The following is a 16532-nucleotide window of genomic DNA, read 5'->3' on the forward strand; positions in this document are numbered from 1 at the left end:
GCTTTTGGCAGGACTTAATGAGTCTCCTTTTTAGGTATGATTAAAATTTCTGCAAGTTATTCAACTTAGTTGTTTCAGAGAATTTATTAATGTTCTTCCTAAACTGAAATTTACCCTACAGGAAAAATATCCTAGAGGCTGATATATGCACCTATCAGTTAGCAATTGGATTTTCGCCATCAAGTCATTATAATATTTTCTGGAAATAGGCAGTCATTTTTCTCAATGTCTATATATTTATGATGAAGGCATATTTATATTTATATATTTAAGTGAAAACATCTTTTAAACAAAATTTGCAAGTTTTTTAAAGTTAGCCTATCCAAACGTTTAGATATTTCTAAATGATAATTCCTCTTTCAAATATATTACATACACTTCATTGTTCTATTTGACTTTGGATTAACATGACAATTCTTGGTAAACAAATAAGAGTAAATATGTTTTGCCCTTAGCATGCTCAATTTTCAGCTAGTTAACATTTGAATGATTTTTCAGTATGTGCAAAAATATGTTATACCATAACTGCATTATGATCTGGTTACCTGTTAGATTCAGAAAGTTTCCACCTATGTTTTGCTAAGCATTGCAAGTCATAACCTTCAAAGTTATCTATCTTTTTGCAGGAAAAATGTAGGGGAAAAGATGGAGTTCTTTTATCATTAAGATGGTAGTAAAATGAAGAAAATAATGGCAATAATCTCTTGGATTTTGGCAACAATGGATATAGAAAAATGATGCAATGAGGAAGACCAAGGGTCATGAATGATTGCTAGTTCAACAATTTTGTGTAACCAGCCCTAAATTTAAAAGGAAAATAAAAACTTCCTTGGTGACTAATGTGGTCATAATGAACAATTACAGGAGGATAACAAGATGAATGCATTCCTATTCAACTAGTAGACATCAATCATCAGGGCTTTTGAGAGATAAGAGAAAGTATTGACAGGCTTGAGAAGAGCAGCTGAAATTATACAGTCACTCTATACTCTTTATGCATTTGTCACTAGTGAATGTAAATATTTATGGCTCAGATAACAAATGACTTACCTTATTTGGTGATTTGAGGTACTGGTGCAATTTCAAGGTCAAGGGGATAGTGTTAGGTTTCTGCTGAGATCTGTGTTGGATTAAGGCAAGGGAGTTGCAGCAGCTGCAAATGAAAATATGTCATAAACCATTCCACCCCCAAGATCCTCCTGTTCTCACACATGCCCCAAAGCCAACCACCCTACCACCACTAGAAAAAAAAAAAAAGGAAAATCTGTGCCTTGTATTGTAAAAACAACAACAACAAAATATTCCAAGTAAGTGGAATTTAGGAAATACAGAGTGCAGAGAGGGAGCTAAAGTAAGCACATTCAGAGTGTATAAAATTAAAACACACCAGCCTCATCTGTTGAACAGCATGGTGCTCTGGCAGTTCATAAGCAAATGTTTAATAATATTTATAGTTCAGCTAAATAAGGAATTAATAAAGAAGAAAATGGGCTATCCTGAATGAGATCATTTCGGCCTGCTCCCCCGTGTTGACCTTAGGATCAGTCAGCATAGACTCATCTTTAGTCCCCAAGAGTATAGGAAACTCAGTAAGGAGAATAGCGCAGGGCAGGATATATAAAGACATATTCTTTACTTGCTTTTCTGTACGTAGCCAACATTCCATCCAATGGTCAGGGAGATAGTGGCTTTTCTTCTAAATGCTTACTCATGAGCCAGAAAATGCTCAAAAATTCAATTCAATTTAAAAATGAATAGTCCTCTTATATATATATGTATGTGTGTGTGTAGTACATATTTAGACAATGGTCTGATAACATGATAGCTACTAAGAAAACTTACAGACTCTTTGCAATGGTTTGTACTTGATGGTGTTTTATACTTAGGAAATACTGTTAATTTAGCTCTGATCTAAAGCTTTAAGGTTAGAACTGCCTGAAAATGAATGGTATATTCCAATTCATTTAAGGTTTGAAATATTTTCAAACAAAATGAATGATCTTCATTTATACCCGACAGGTTATAAATATGAAATATTAGAGATTCTGTCATTTTAGATCCTGTGTCTTGAAATTGCTTTTCTAAAAACTATTGAAATTCTAAGTATATTTGAAACTTGAAGTTTACTGCTGTGCATCCATACTTAGAGCTACCCCGGAGGCTCTCTGGACTAGAAATTTACTCAACTGACAGTTCCCAAATCTGAAAAAAAATAAGACTATAACCATGAACTAATATATTCTATAATTAAAGCACTTTGCTACTATTAGTAGGAGGAATGTGCCCGGAAAATATTCCATTATAAAGAAGAAAATTTATGAGGAATTAACATTAGATCTGTGGTTTTCATGGGAATTATGATAAATTTTACTTAATGAATTTTGTATGTATGTACATATGTATGCTTGTATTTTTCAATAAACTTAAGCCCATGGCTGTTCAGTTGTGACTAATCAGAGCAGCACAGATGACGAATGTGCAGAGGCAATTCCTTGAATTTTTATGTGTCATCACATAACAATCCTTATATACACCTTATTCCCTTTCCAATATAGCAATAATAATAATTTAAAAAAAGGAAGTTGTTCATGGCCTTCCTGATGTCTTCTCTAGATCCTTCTTCAAGGCAGTTCCTGCAGTTCAAATCCTCCTTCAAGAAAAATTGCTGTTCCTGATGCTTGGGTTCCACTGGCTTCTTTGACAGGGATAGTTTCAGCATAGAGAAATCCTTGTCCAAGATCATACCCATCAAATGACTGATGAAAGTTGATATAAATTGATATAAATGCCAGGTCAATTCAGGCCACCCAATGCAGAACAACAATGACAAGTTGTTTTAGCTCCAGAGATTCTCCATGGCTTAGTTATTTGTAAAGGTTGTCATGGGGCCAAGATTACAACTTAACAACCAATTTTTCTGCCTGTTGCCTTTTTCTCTCTTCAGTAGATGTTTGTTCATCTCAGAAGCCATCTCAGTGTCCTCAAAGTACCTAAGCTATGACCTCTGGTACAATTTTTGTTAAAATGTTGCCTCCAACTTCAGCAATGATGAAGTTCTCACTAATTCAGCTGATTTCGATTCCAAGACCATCATTTGGACCAGAATTATTTCTGGTCCGAAGAATGGATGATTTAAGTAATTTTGTATCATGACTAAACATAATCAGCATTTTGTCTGATTTGATTTAGATCTTAAATACATACATGCAAATATATATATATATATACATACATATATATATATATACATACATACATATATATATATATATATATAGTGATTCAGCTTTCGATTTACATTCTTGAGAATAAACCCCAATTGTACAGTCAAAAACTACATCAGAAATAAGTGTTCCATAAAATTCTAGCTTCTGCTTATGAAATTCTGGCTTCGCTTTTGCACCTCCTTACTGGCTGTCATTTACCTACAGATTTTCCTGCAGTTTGATTCCCTTGTAACCTAACTTTTGAATTTAATTGGAAAACATTAGATACAATACTCCTCAGCTAGTCCTTAACAAGCAATTTAACTTTCCCCTATATAGTAATATCTGTTCTTCTCCTGACTGTGATTCTGAGTGGCATGGATTTGAGCCAGTCTTCCCAGGTTTGTTTTATTTAACTAAGCCTTCCTTCAGGCCTACAGCTGCCAAAATTACCTTAATAACCTTGAATAGAAAATAATTGATAAATCTAACCCAGAATAATAAAGGTGTCCTGATACTTTAAGGAAAAAACAAAACAAAACAAAAACTGGTTCTATCACTCAGAGAATACAACATAGAGAATACAGTATAACAATAAACATCCATTCTCCATGGTTCAACTTCCTCAAAATTCTAACTGAAACTTCCCAACCTGAAAGATCACTATCTTTGCAACCACACACATTTTGGACTAAGATCATTTCCTCCTTATTGGAAGGGACAATCTTAAGTTCAGTCCTTGGGCTCACATATAACAGTGTAAGAAAGAGGCCTTGGGCTTGGAACACTTCTCCACTAAGAGATAAAACGCCTACAGACATGTGCCCGGGCTATTACCTTCTGAGGGAACAGCTTGTCTGTTTCATGCTTAGTGTATGTTCTTCTGTTTCAGCCCATTCATCATGCAGCAACTGACCAACCCCTCTGATGAATGAGTCCTCCATGTGGTTGAAAGGAGTCCCTCCTCTGTGCTCACTGAGAGGTGAGCATGGGTGAGTTTTTTCTTTGCATGGGCTGAAAGTACACACCTGATGTCGGGGGAGGCTGACAACCACTGCTGGAATCTTGCTCTGTCTCTTCTCTTCTCTTTTCATACCTGTTGTTGTTCTGTCTGGTGCTTGACTAACTTGTGTTTTCTTTGGCAACTGTGTTACCAAAGGAAGTGGGTAGAAACATTGCGTAGAATGTATACTGTGTGGTACTCTGCTTGACAGTGCCGCACTAGATCCTTGATGTTGACTTATTTTTATAATTAGATGAGGAAACTCTTTCATACTATAGGTTAAATATAAATGCAAAGTTCTCTGAAACTACCCACCTGTGGAACAGAAAAAGTAAATTTTGACATGCATCATAAAAAAATTTCTTTGTAAAAAAATTTTAAAAGTAGTATTCAATTTATGAAATAGATTGATTTAAATATTATGTTATATATATATTATATATTTTGATTTGCTATACATTTATGTTTATAAAAGTGTTTCTATGTATATCATGTTTCTATGTATGCTTTATATACATTATGTCACCAAAGCATTCCTAGAGCCCTGTTTATTATTAAGTCTTAAGAAATTTTATAACAAAGTATATCAGCTATCAATTTTCCTCATAGTAGTAATTAGCTCATGTCAGTTGGTAGAACTTTGGCCATATTTCTCTTCACAAGAAAAAATAAATAAACAGATTTAGATTTCTGCACTTACTTCCAAAGGACAGATCAGGCAATAATATTAGTCAAAGAAGATCATTACCAAAGGCCAAGAACTTTGCATTCTTGTCCCAGAATAGCCTGATTATAGTAACAGGATAAAATCTACATTTCTACCCATAAATTATTCTTAGAGAAAGGTAAAAAGGAATAATGACTTGATAAGTATAGAAGGGTTATAGGGGATGCTACCTTTAAACTCATCTCCCATTTTTCACTGTATAGGCCTCTGTCCTCCTTAATCTGCCCCCTTACAGACTTGATCCAGCACAAAGGATTCAAGTTCAATTGCTCTACCCTGGTTGAAAATAATCTGGGAGGTGGGGGGAGGTCAAGTCTATAGCAAAGTTCTCTTCATTAAGAAGATGTAGAAAGCAGAACACAAACACTGCATGATTGTTAAAAGCCTGAAATCATATTCACATTGATGGGACCTTAGCATAAAAAACAATTTCATTAAATAGAAATGAAAACATTCAATGACCCTTACCACATCTAAAGGTATTCCCAGAATTTAGCAAAAGGAAATATATATATATATATATAAAGTTTTTTTTTTTTTTTTTTTTTCAAAATTCTTTCTAAAATAGCTTACACTGGCAGAAAGGACCATAGATCTTGCCTTGAAGGCAGGACTCATCTCATTGGTCATTTGTTTGCCCCATCTCTGGAATCTCTTCTTTTATTTCTTAAAAATGATGGCATGCTTCTCTCTTGCTTACATCGATCAAACTTAATTTTCGGAACTTTGATATCCTGTAACTGTGCTTGAATAAATGGAGTCTTAACCCCTTTTATCTTTTTGGAATTATATCATCTGGCCAGACAATCTTCTTTCTGCCTGGAGTCTTGGTGGCTGGCTCATTTCCTATATTTTTTTCATTAACCTTTTAATATCATCAATACTGGCAGAAGAATGTTCTTACATCAGAACAGCTACATTTACAAATCTAAAATATATTTATTTTCTCTCAACTTCAAACCTCACAATTCTGGGAAAGAACACAAGCTATTAGGCGCCTTGAGCCAAATGGCTTGAGCTAAGAGTCAAATACACTGTCTTCCTTCACACTGAAACAACGAACCAAAGAGGTGGGGAGTGAGGGGAGAAGGATTCTCCCTAAGACACACTCCCAGTAGGAAAACATATTTTTTGATCCATTAAAAAAAATCCTTTGGCATTTGATTCTTGTTGTTAAATAAATTTGACAATATAAAGATGACATTCATTTTAAGAATTAGTGTCAGAACTAAGTTTCAGTACCTAAATCTTAAAAGAGTGGTTAAAAAGAAAAAAAGTACTATAGGTGTAAGTTTGGTAATGTTTAAAAGAATAGCCTCAGCTCCTGTTTCATTCTTTACTTGGAATTCTTGCAACTCTGTCACTGAACATCTTGAATTTGATTTGCATGTCATCAACTCTATGAGATGAAGTATTTTTTTTTTTATCCTTTATTAACTATACAATCAAAGTTACAGGCCCTGCATGATTCCCTAAAATTTGTGGCTTTCAGATCAGCAGTGCCCCAGCTCAAGAAGGAAATTGCTTTCAGGCAGTATTATTCAAAGAGTCTTGTTTCCATTTCATCTTTTATTTAACGCTGCTGTGTCATCTCCGGTCCTTCACAAGGACTTCGATTACTTGATAGGTAGCAGCCAGTGACATTTTTCTTTCTTGTTTTCTCATCAGATAGGTGCAAGTAGAAATTGTAAGTAGAAATTGTTTTTGTTGAAAAATTAGACTTCTACTTAGTGGTTGAGGCAATTTAACAAGAGTCATAAAGATTTTACTGTGAAGCAAATTTTTAAAAGGGGGGTTTCTCTGAAATGAAGAGTTCTGCAGAATTACCTAAAGGGTGCTCACAGCCATGGCTTAAATCACCTACATTATCTCTTTCTTGATCCCTGGTGACTGATAGGATGATAGCAACCTGACATTCTTAGTGTTTGAACAAGGACTCTAGATTAATTCTTGGCAGGAAAGTAAAATTAAGTCAGGGGTTTTCTTTTCTTAGATACCTGAGGGGTTTTTATTGTCCTGCCTCAATTGACACCAGACAGGCACTAGTTATAAAAGCCAGGCCACAATTTACTGGAAAAAATTACAAGATGATCATCCTATAAGAACAGGTAGTTTTACATAAGACATTAAAATGGGTTTCTATTCTTTTTGCCTATCTGTATGACTAATAAATGAGAGAGATTTTAAATAGTTTTAAGTGCTGAATATGAGGATCTTTTATTCCAAGTCACAGGCTTAAGAACAAGGCATTAAATAGCCAACTTACAAGTAAAGAAACTGAGGTGTGAAAAGTAGTGACTTGCATAATATTGTACAATTAGTAATTAGGGAGTCCAGCATTAGCTTCCAGAGTCAAGGCTATAAAGCTATGCTTATGAATATTTTGCCCCAGGGCATTTTATATTATCTGTATTGATTTACCTAACTGTTTAAAGAATATTTATGTTTTGTGAACTATATGATAATAGAAAATATAAATGACATCAAAGAATAAGAACTAAAATGTAATCCTTACATAAGTCCATCACTCAAGAATTATTTTCTTAACTGCTCATTTATCCTTTTACAGAATTTTTATTCTCTTACTCACTCCTATTTAATATCCCACTTTTGATTTTAAAATTTCATGAGCCTTTTATGTCATTAAATAAAATCATCTGAAAAAAATAAAACTAACCTTAATGGTAACACAATATTTCATTATATAGCCATATTTGACAGATATTTTATGGTGAGAAATAAGATATTTTCCTTTTAGGAAACACTGGTCTCTTATTCTTTCTCCTTTACCACAGACTCCAGGTGTGAGCACATAACTCTGACCTGGTCAACCAAATATTTCAGTCACTTTTTTTTGAAAGGGACCTGACTCAAAATGTTTCAATCTGAACTCTTTAACAGACTCTATGTGTTGATATTCCTAAATTGGTAAGCCTTGAGTTCCTTTTGAGAGGTCAAAATGGGGCTAGCTCTGAGAATAGATTGAAGTACAATGTGCTAGCATCTGTCTTTGCACTTGAGTATCCCCCCACCTGAAGGACTGTGACATCAGGAGAAAAAAAAAAAATCTATGACAGGTTGAAAGAGATATCCTGAATTAGGGAAAAAAAAAAAAAAAAAAAAAAAAAAAAACATTCCCCTGTTTGTGAACATAGGGCTCCTTCAATTTCTACTTAAAGTGGGACTCACTAATCATGGCCAGCCCTGTATAGAAAGTTCATTCATTAGTTTACAGAATGAGTGGATGGATAAGCACACAAAAAGCAGAAACTACTTTCCTGCAAAGAAGAGTTTTGATGGAGACTGGGAGGAGTGTGTACTTCGTAATGGCTCTTTGTTTGGGGAGGATGGATTAATCTGACTGTTTTTGAATGTCAGTAGGTAGGAGTCAGTGGAGAGGGAGATAATAGGAGGGAAGTGATAGGTGATGGAACAAAGCGCCAGGGAAGATGGCAGTTCTCACTAACCAGATGAAGGGCATAATCGTGAAAATATTTAACCCTGAAATAACCACTGAATAGATTAGCTGAGAAATATCAACATTCTTTGTGAAGGGCTGGGCACCCTGGAACAAAGACAGAGGAGAAAGGACATCTCATTGTCTGGATATTGGAGTTTGAAAAATTCTATAAAGGTGGATGTATCTTGAAGACTAAGATTGGCTGAATACAAGAGTTTAAGACATGCAGTGGGAATGAATATGCAGTCATTTAAAATGGGAAGACCATCTTAAGATAAAATGAGCAAGGGTGTGTAGAGGGGTCTAAAAAGAGAAGACCTATTTTTAAGAGATGAGTTCTTCCAGTCAGTGGGAAGACTCCATGTGAGATCAGATGGCATGCATGTGTAATAATCCAGGGCTTCACATATAGCAGACACTTGGCAAGTTTGCTGTACAAATCCCAGGTCAGGAAGGCTTCATTTTGGAACACCAGCAACAGCTCCCCAGACTGGTGTGGCAGGAGCCCCTGGGTTGCCAGTAGGCATGGCTGAAAATCACAAGCCTTCACAGTCTCTCCTCCAACTACTGCATACCACTTATTTTCTCTCAAAAACATTTTTTATTCCCATTTTTTCACTTTGCAGATGTTATTCCTCTGCCCATAATTGCTCACCAGAATGAAGAGCTCTTATCAAACTCTAATATCGAAAGTCCAATTCCAGCATCTTTGAAAGCTCTCCTGAAAACTTCCTTCAGACATTTGCCACAATGCCTTGCACCTATCTCTACAATTTCATTAAATTAATTAAAGCTTATTTTCTTCTTCCCACTATAGAGTCCCTAAGAGTGGGAATGCATTACTGTAGCCCTATGGCATATCATGCCATAAAGCTGGTGGTTTATAATTATTTGCAGACTGATTGACTAAATGAAGGACTGATAACTAATTATGGATATGGAAGAGCATGAAACACAAAAGCTAAATTTTAGAGAAGAAACTACATGGTGAAGGATCAGTGGTTGACAGAAACATTTTCCAGAGCATCTGTATCCTTCCTGTGGTCTTTACTTGTTGTCAACTCCATTCCAAACTTCATCAGATGTGAAAGAGAAAGTCTGATTTCTAGCTCTTGAAGAGTAGCCAGGGAGTAGAACAGGGGAGGTTCTAGTCACATGGTCAGAGTAGCATCACTGAATCAGTATGTCCTCTGAATTTCTCTTTCACTTTCTGTTTGGCATTCTATTACCTATAATCCCGAGTCTTCTATCAGAATCACTGTCATGTTGGTCATCTCCACTAGGTTTAGAATTAAAGAGAATCATGCCTTTGTGGATGAGGGTCAAGTGAAAATAAGTCCTGGTAGGCAGTAGAAAGCAGTGAGCAGGATTGCAATGGCCCTTGGACCCTTCTGCTGCTGGAGTCTCAATATTACACAACTGGAGGGTAAGCGATAGCCATCTGCCCGTGTGCACAACAATTTCTGAGTCCTGACCTTTATTGTTCTCTGACCCGATCTGCTGGCACATCAAGGCCTCTGTTATCTTTTTGTTATATGTGCTGTTCTCATTTTAAGCCTGAGAAAACCTTGGGCAGGGCTGTGAGTGTGCATGTGCGTGTGTGTGTTTTGCATTGACCTACTGCAATGAAAACCAGAGTTACATTATGCATTTCCCATGAATAAAAATTTCAGAATATCCATTCCCTGCAAAAATAAAAGCACCACATGGCTTCTAGTAAAGTGTAAATAAATAAGACCGATTCACACAGCTTCCAACCTGCAACTGAGCATCTCCATTTGGACAAAGAATAGAGTACAGGCACCCCTGACTGGCTCTTTGTTGCTGAGTCTATTACCTTTCTCAGGCTCCGTGTCTTGTATCCATTATCACATCATATTTTGTAGGCTGCCACGCTCGCTGTCTGTGCACTGTTACCTTGGCCTCCTGTTCCTGCTGAAACAAAGCCAAGGGTGGGTCACGGCGCTTCCCTTCAATGCCTTTCACTTACTACTCACTCCCTCAACTAAGTGTCTTTTCTCTGTACCTCCCTGAAGCTAGCAGGCATCTCTCACCAGTACCAAAGACACAGAGTTGAAGGTATTATTTACAAAATTTTTAAAAGGAGAAAAAAAAAAACTGCATGTTTTTGTTCTCCTTCCGTGCCCCTCCGAAGGGGACACTGCTGGAACCTTTGAAACAATAAGTAAACTTGAAATCTGCAAGTGTTCAAATGCTCTCTGGTTAGTCCCCAAAGAATGTTCCCTGGCACAGCCTCCAATGTCTGTTTAGGGGAAGGTTCAACTATCTCCTCAGGCAAGTCCTGAGTAAATCCCTCGGTGAAAGCATAAACACTTCTTCTCCTGCCTCACCAGAGAATAGCTTCCTAAATGTAATAACCTTTGACCCAGACTGGAATATAACCTTATTCCCTTTGGAGAGGGTCCTTGGAAGTCTCCCTGATACAGGGAATGTCTAATAGCCCTATTCAGTGTGATCGACAGCTATTTTGCCATCATACTTAATACCGTTTGTCTAAAACAGGTACCATTTTTTTTTTCTCTGACGAAGAAAATTGGCATATCCTATGTTGGCAGCTTTTAAAAATTTTAATATGAGGGGAAAATTAAGAAGAGTATTAAAAGGAGCTCTGATATCCATCCTCCCCAAAATGTTATTGTAGTCATTCTCACCCTTCCAAACACTGTCACATATCCATTATGCTGTCACGGATCAGTGTACAATTGACAGAGAATAAGATTGAGACAGTCCATCAATCTAATGTCATACCATGTAATAAAAGTCTACAGAAATCCTGTAAATGCTAGTTATACAGCCAGATATGGCTCCAAAGTGCCGAGTGGAATAAAATGTTCTAAGTGGCTATAAATAGGTAATATGTCCTAAGGAAAATATGACTCTTAGTGGTATTGAAAAGAGAAATAGCAGAAATTACAGATTATAACCAATGGAAATAAGGCCAGAGGGTACGAGCATAGGAGACGGGTCTAGAGAGATAAATGAAAAGAAGATAACTCTATGTCAAACAATCTTTCTGATTCACTATTTATAATGGTCTATGTGCTTAGGGCCTTCTCAAATATGTACATGCAAAAATAAATTGCAACTTTCACTGAAATTGCAAGAATTTAAAATTTTTATCTGACTAGTCTAATCCTAGCTATCCTTGGTGAAAACCTGACTCAAAGTTATGATAATTTATACACTAATTTGTTAAAAGCTAATGTTAATAACCAAAAGTATCTGAGTACTAGTGCTGGATTTCACTCGTCTTCTCTCCCTGTTTTTATGAATGGCTTCTTAATCCCTTTACTGTGGACTCAGTGTGAGATGTTTTTGATTTTTTATCTTCACTTTACTTTTAGGTCATTGTTTACTCAGGCGCACTTAGAAAATCTCTTAAGAAATTATCATCCTTATGAAAACATCTTTTGACATTTGTGGGGAGACTCAGTAAGGTTCTGTAAACAGATGTGTGTCGCCTGTTAGAAAGCCCTGGTGACGGGTGAGAGGATATTCACGATGTCATGGTTACAGGCAGCATCAGCTTCCAGACTGATGCCAAAGCGAAAACCTTTACAAGAAAACAACAGACGACAATCTGCACTTCTAGTTCACGTATACGGATTTAGAAATTTACCTCTAAAACCTACTTTAAACAGGTGCTTGATTATTTGTTTTGCTTAGCTATTTGATGAAAGGTAGGTGACTCTTCAAGTTAGGTAATATATCATTAAGGGCTTCTAGAAAAACAAACAACAGCATAGATATGCATTTTGTTCATTCATTTTAAAAAATATTTATTTATATAAGAACTGGGGTATAGACCAGAGGTGCAGGGGGTGAGAGGATTCACCAGGGACAGAGTGGAGAGTAGGATAATATATGCTTTTAAAGGAATTGTTTCCTTTGGTTACCCTGGCTGGTCAAGTCCAAACTTTGTAAAGCAGGCCAACAGGCTTGAATTTCTTTTAGGCAGAAGTTAATGATGCAATCTTGAAATAATTTCTTTTCTATAATAGGAAGTCTCAGTTTTTGCTGTTAAGACTCTCACCTTGATTGGATGAGGCCCACCCATATTGCATAGTATAATCAAATCAGACCCTCCTTATATAGATGTTAGCCACATCTCCAAATTAGATCACCCCCAAATCTAGAACAGTGTTGAGTAAATAACTGTTCACCAGGATCTGGTCAAGTTGCCACATAATATTATTTTAAGTTGTGGTGTTACAGTAGCTGTTTTTCCTTCCTTAACTCATTGAATATATAGACACACCTCTAATTTTTGTTTTTGTATCATTTCTGAAAAAGGCTCTAAGTGACTCACTCTCTTCAATGCAGTTTTCCATAAAAGTTAATTGTGGAAGGAGTTCTGTAACTCTGAACTGGTCATTTCTCCAAAATTTTAAGTTTCATTATAAATCACAAAATAAAATTTGGGTTTTGGTGTGTTAAAGACTTTTATGGAAAAAATGTCTTTCTTTGCGGTTTTGCTTCAGTTACAAATATTTGCTGTTGATTTCTGTATATCTGCATATCTCTGTGTGCGCGTGTGTGTGTGTGTGTGTGTGTACACATACATGTAATCTAAAGGAAGATTTTTTTTTAGATTAACAGACATTATTTCAACTTTTTGTCTGTTTGGTATATAGTGAGGGTATTTGCTTCATTTCATGTTAAACGACAATACTTTTTATATCTCATACACTTTTCCTTTCATATTTATAAGAATGAGTTTATTTTATTTTATTTTATTTTAATGCTGTAGGACTGATTCTGCAAAGTAGAATGACTAACTCAAACATTAGGGGATTCTTTTAAGTGTAGTTAGCATCAACATTTTAAAAATTATTTCTATTAAATCCACAATAAAATGTGTTTAATCCTGTTTTCCTATGCCTTTGCAAAACTTAAATGATCTTGTATTGTGGCTAAATTTACTACACCTTGATTTACATTGGATTAGGAAAAGTTACATTTGTTATATAACTTCCCGTTTTCAACAAAATGCTTTCAAAAGTATTATGAAGGTCAAACTCAGAGTCAAGATAATGAAAATGTTCATTAAAAAAGGCAACAATAATGTTTTAATATAACTCTGAAAGTATACACAATACCATTATAAGTGAGGAAAAAACTCTTCATTTATCCTCTTATATTCTTCAAATGAGAATTATGAATTAACAACAAAAGCTAGAAAAATAGAAAACAAATCACATATTTGATGTTCTTAATTTTATAAGCACCTAGCAGCTTACATGCCATTTTCATAATGGGTGTTAAATTTTGGAGAAGTGAGGAGGTACAGGAAAGAGGGTGAGACTTCTAGGAGTAGTAAATTTGGGGAAGACAAATAGATGGAGAAACTAAAGGAAGACAAAGGTTACTTTAGTCAGCTTGCGGAGACTCAACTTGGGTGCCAACTTTCCATCTTCTGTATGGCAATAAATCTCTCCTAGGGAAGGGATTTAAGTCAGTCCTCATTTCTCAGGAGTTTCTGCTTTTAGTTAGATAAGGAAGGCTCTGAGACATCTTTCTTCTGCCTCTGTTGATTCTCAACTGCCTTCAATTCAAGATAATCTACTTTCCCAAGTTGTATATTCAAGAGGGACGGCCATTTCTGAGACTCCTCATTATCTAGCCTCTATAGTACTATTGTGCAAAATGGAAATCTTTGGAACTTTGATTTGCTTTTATGTATAGCAAATTTCTCTAGAATAGGATTTGAAGCCTAAGACTTCCCTTATTTCCTTTATTAATCTGCATGCATACCTGCAGATTAGAACTGACCTGAATGTTAAACTATCAGACATGTGTGCACATACATGGAAAAGGACACTATCCATATATCCCCTCTCTACGTCCAGTAAAGTTGCCTTGATGGTGTTTTATTGAACTCTGCTTCATAATTAAAATGTTTTCCCAGGCCCTCCCTGGTGGCACAGTGGGTTAAAGCACAGCACTAAGAAGCTAAAGCAACTTCAGCAGAAGTTCAATCCCCGCCCTGGAGTTGATCCACATGGCACGGCAGACCTCTCCTGACCCACCCACTGCTCCCCTCAGCAATATACTTCATCAGTCGGCCTGTTCTACTCCTCACTCTGTCTCATATGAAGCCTCTCACAGCCTGATACCTCTGGCCTGTACCCCAGTTCTGTATACATAAATAAATATTTTAAAAAATTCTTTAAAATAGGGCCCTCTCTGGTGGTGCAGTGGGTTAAAGCACAGCACTGAGAATCTAAAGCCGCTTCCACATGAGTTTGATTCCCGCCTGCCCCGGAGGTGACCACATGGCATGGCAGACCTCTGCTGACCCTCCCACTGCTCCCCTCAGCAGTGTACTTCATTGATCTGCCTGTTCTGCTCCCCACTCTGTCTCTGGTGAATCCTCTCACTGCCCCTGCACCTCTGGCCTGTACCCCAGCTCTGTATGCATAAATAAATAAATCTTTAAAAAAATTCTTTAAAATATGTTTTCCTACCCACTACTAGGAAGGCAGGTACATACAATAAGTCTGTGAAATAGGTAGGATTTAAAAAAAAAAAAAAAAAGATTGAGATTCCCAAAGGTTAAATAATTTGGTTAAACCAATTTGATAGGTTGGTGTATATTTGGTCTTACATGTAAGCACTGACTACATATATGCTTGCATTTTAAATATCTATATTTTCCTTAAGTATATTTGTTCCAATGTATACATGGTATTGTATCAAACCCTTAATGTTCCTACTGAACAGGTATTAATTTATTGAGAAGTTAATATTACAAACAAAAATCTCTGATGTAAGGGCTACTATTTTGGTGGCCAATTGTAGTGTTTACTTAAGAGTTCTACCTAACAGTGGGAGCTTGAAATCCTGGAAGCTGAAAGAGACCAGTAAATATACTAAACAATTTATTTTCCATATATGAGAAGGAAATAAATTTCAACTTTAAGATAAAGTTATTGTAAGAATGTCAGTGCAAACAGGCTTCATGATGCGGAAAACAGCCCAAGATGACCTCTCCAGCCCCTCATCTGGTTCTGGATACTTTTTCCTCCCTTCTCTCTTTTATCAAATTGCTCTCACCACCTGGCTAAGGGGCTGCAAGCCATCTGATAAGCACATTCCAAGGAAGGTGTGAATGTCTGATAAGGCTAGACAGCTCCTCCCAAGAGTGTTTGTACTTTAGCAGAATGTTATGTCTTAGGCTGGGGTCTCAAACCAAAATGCCTCTTGATCAGATGAGCCTCAAAAAAGAATGAAATGATGGGGCACCTGTGCTGCTCTCTCACTTTTCTTGAAATGTCAGCCTTTCTATTTTATTTATCCACTCTTATGATGGACCCAGAGAAGCATATTTGTTCATTTGAATGTAAGGTTAACACTTGATATATGTTACTTGATACTCAGCCCTGGCTTCTAGGATGCTGGTAAGGTGCTTGCAGTACAATGTGACTATCACTCACTGCTAGCTCTGCCCACTCTGAATGTCACAGAAACAGACTTTTTTTTCACGGTTTTCCATAAGAAGACAAATATCTAGCTGTTAATGTAAATCATCCTGATCTCATACTTTGTCTTACATGTTGAAAATATAAAGCATGCAAAATTAAATCAATATCTAGTAGGAAGGTGGCTTTTACACTGAAAATTAATAATCTTTCATTTAATTTCAAGAAATGAAACTATGAACACTTTAGATTACATGCACAAGATTTGAAGCAATAGCTCTGAATGGACATACCAAAATAACTTCTGGCTCATTAACTTTATTTGGAATATGAAAAGGTGTTCCTCCTTGAAGGTGCATTATTTCCACATGTCAGAAAATTGTATTCATTTTGTTAGGACAAGAGGGAAAGGAGATGTTGATATCAACTGTCAGAAAACTTTTAGTAAACAGACAGATATATGCTGTCTAGAATGTGAATGGTGACCTCTATGGCTATGCAGGACTTGCTACATAAAGACTTACACTAACTCAGGAAAATAATTCTTGGACTGGGAGAAACTTGCAGAGTAACACCCTGCCTCTTCCAGCCAAGAGTTTAAACATTTATCCTTTCCTGATATTCTCTCTGTCCTTAGTAGTAATGCTAAAAATAGCCTTTGAAGGCTCTGCGGAGCTAACCATAATCTTTCAGA

This window comes from Condylura cristata, unplaced genomic scaffold (assembly GCF_000260355.1).
Source record: "Condylura cristata isolate star-nosed mole 26May11 unplaced genomic scaffold, ConCri1.0 scaffold00008, whole genome shotgun sequence".
NCBI classification, from domain to species: domain Eukaryota; kingdom Metazoa; phylum Chordata; class Mammalia; order Eulipotyphla; family Talpidae; genus Condylura; species Condylura cristata.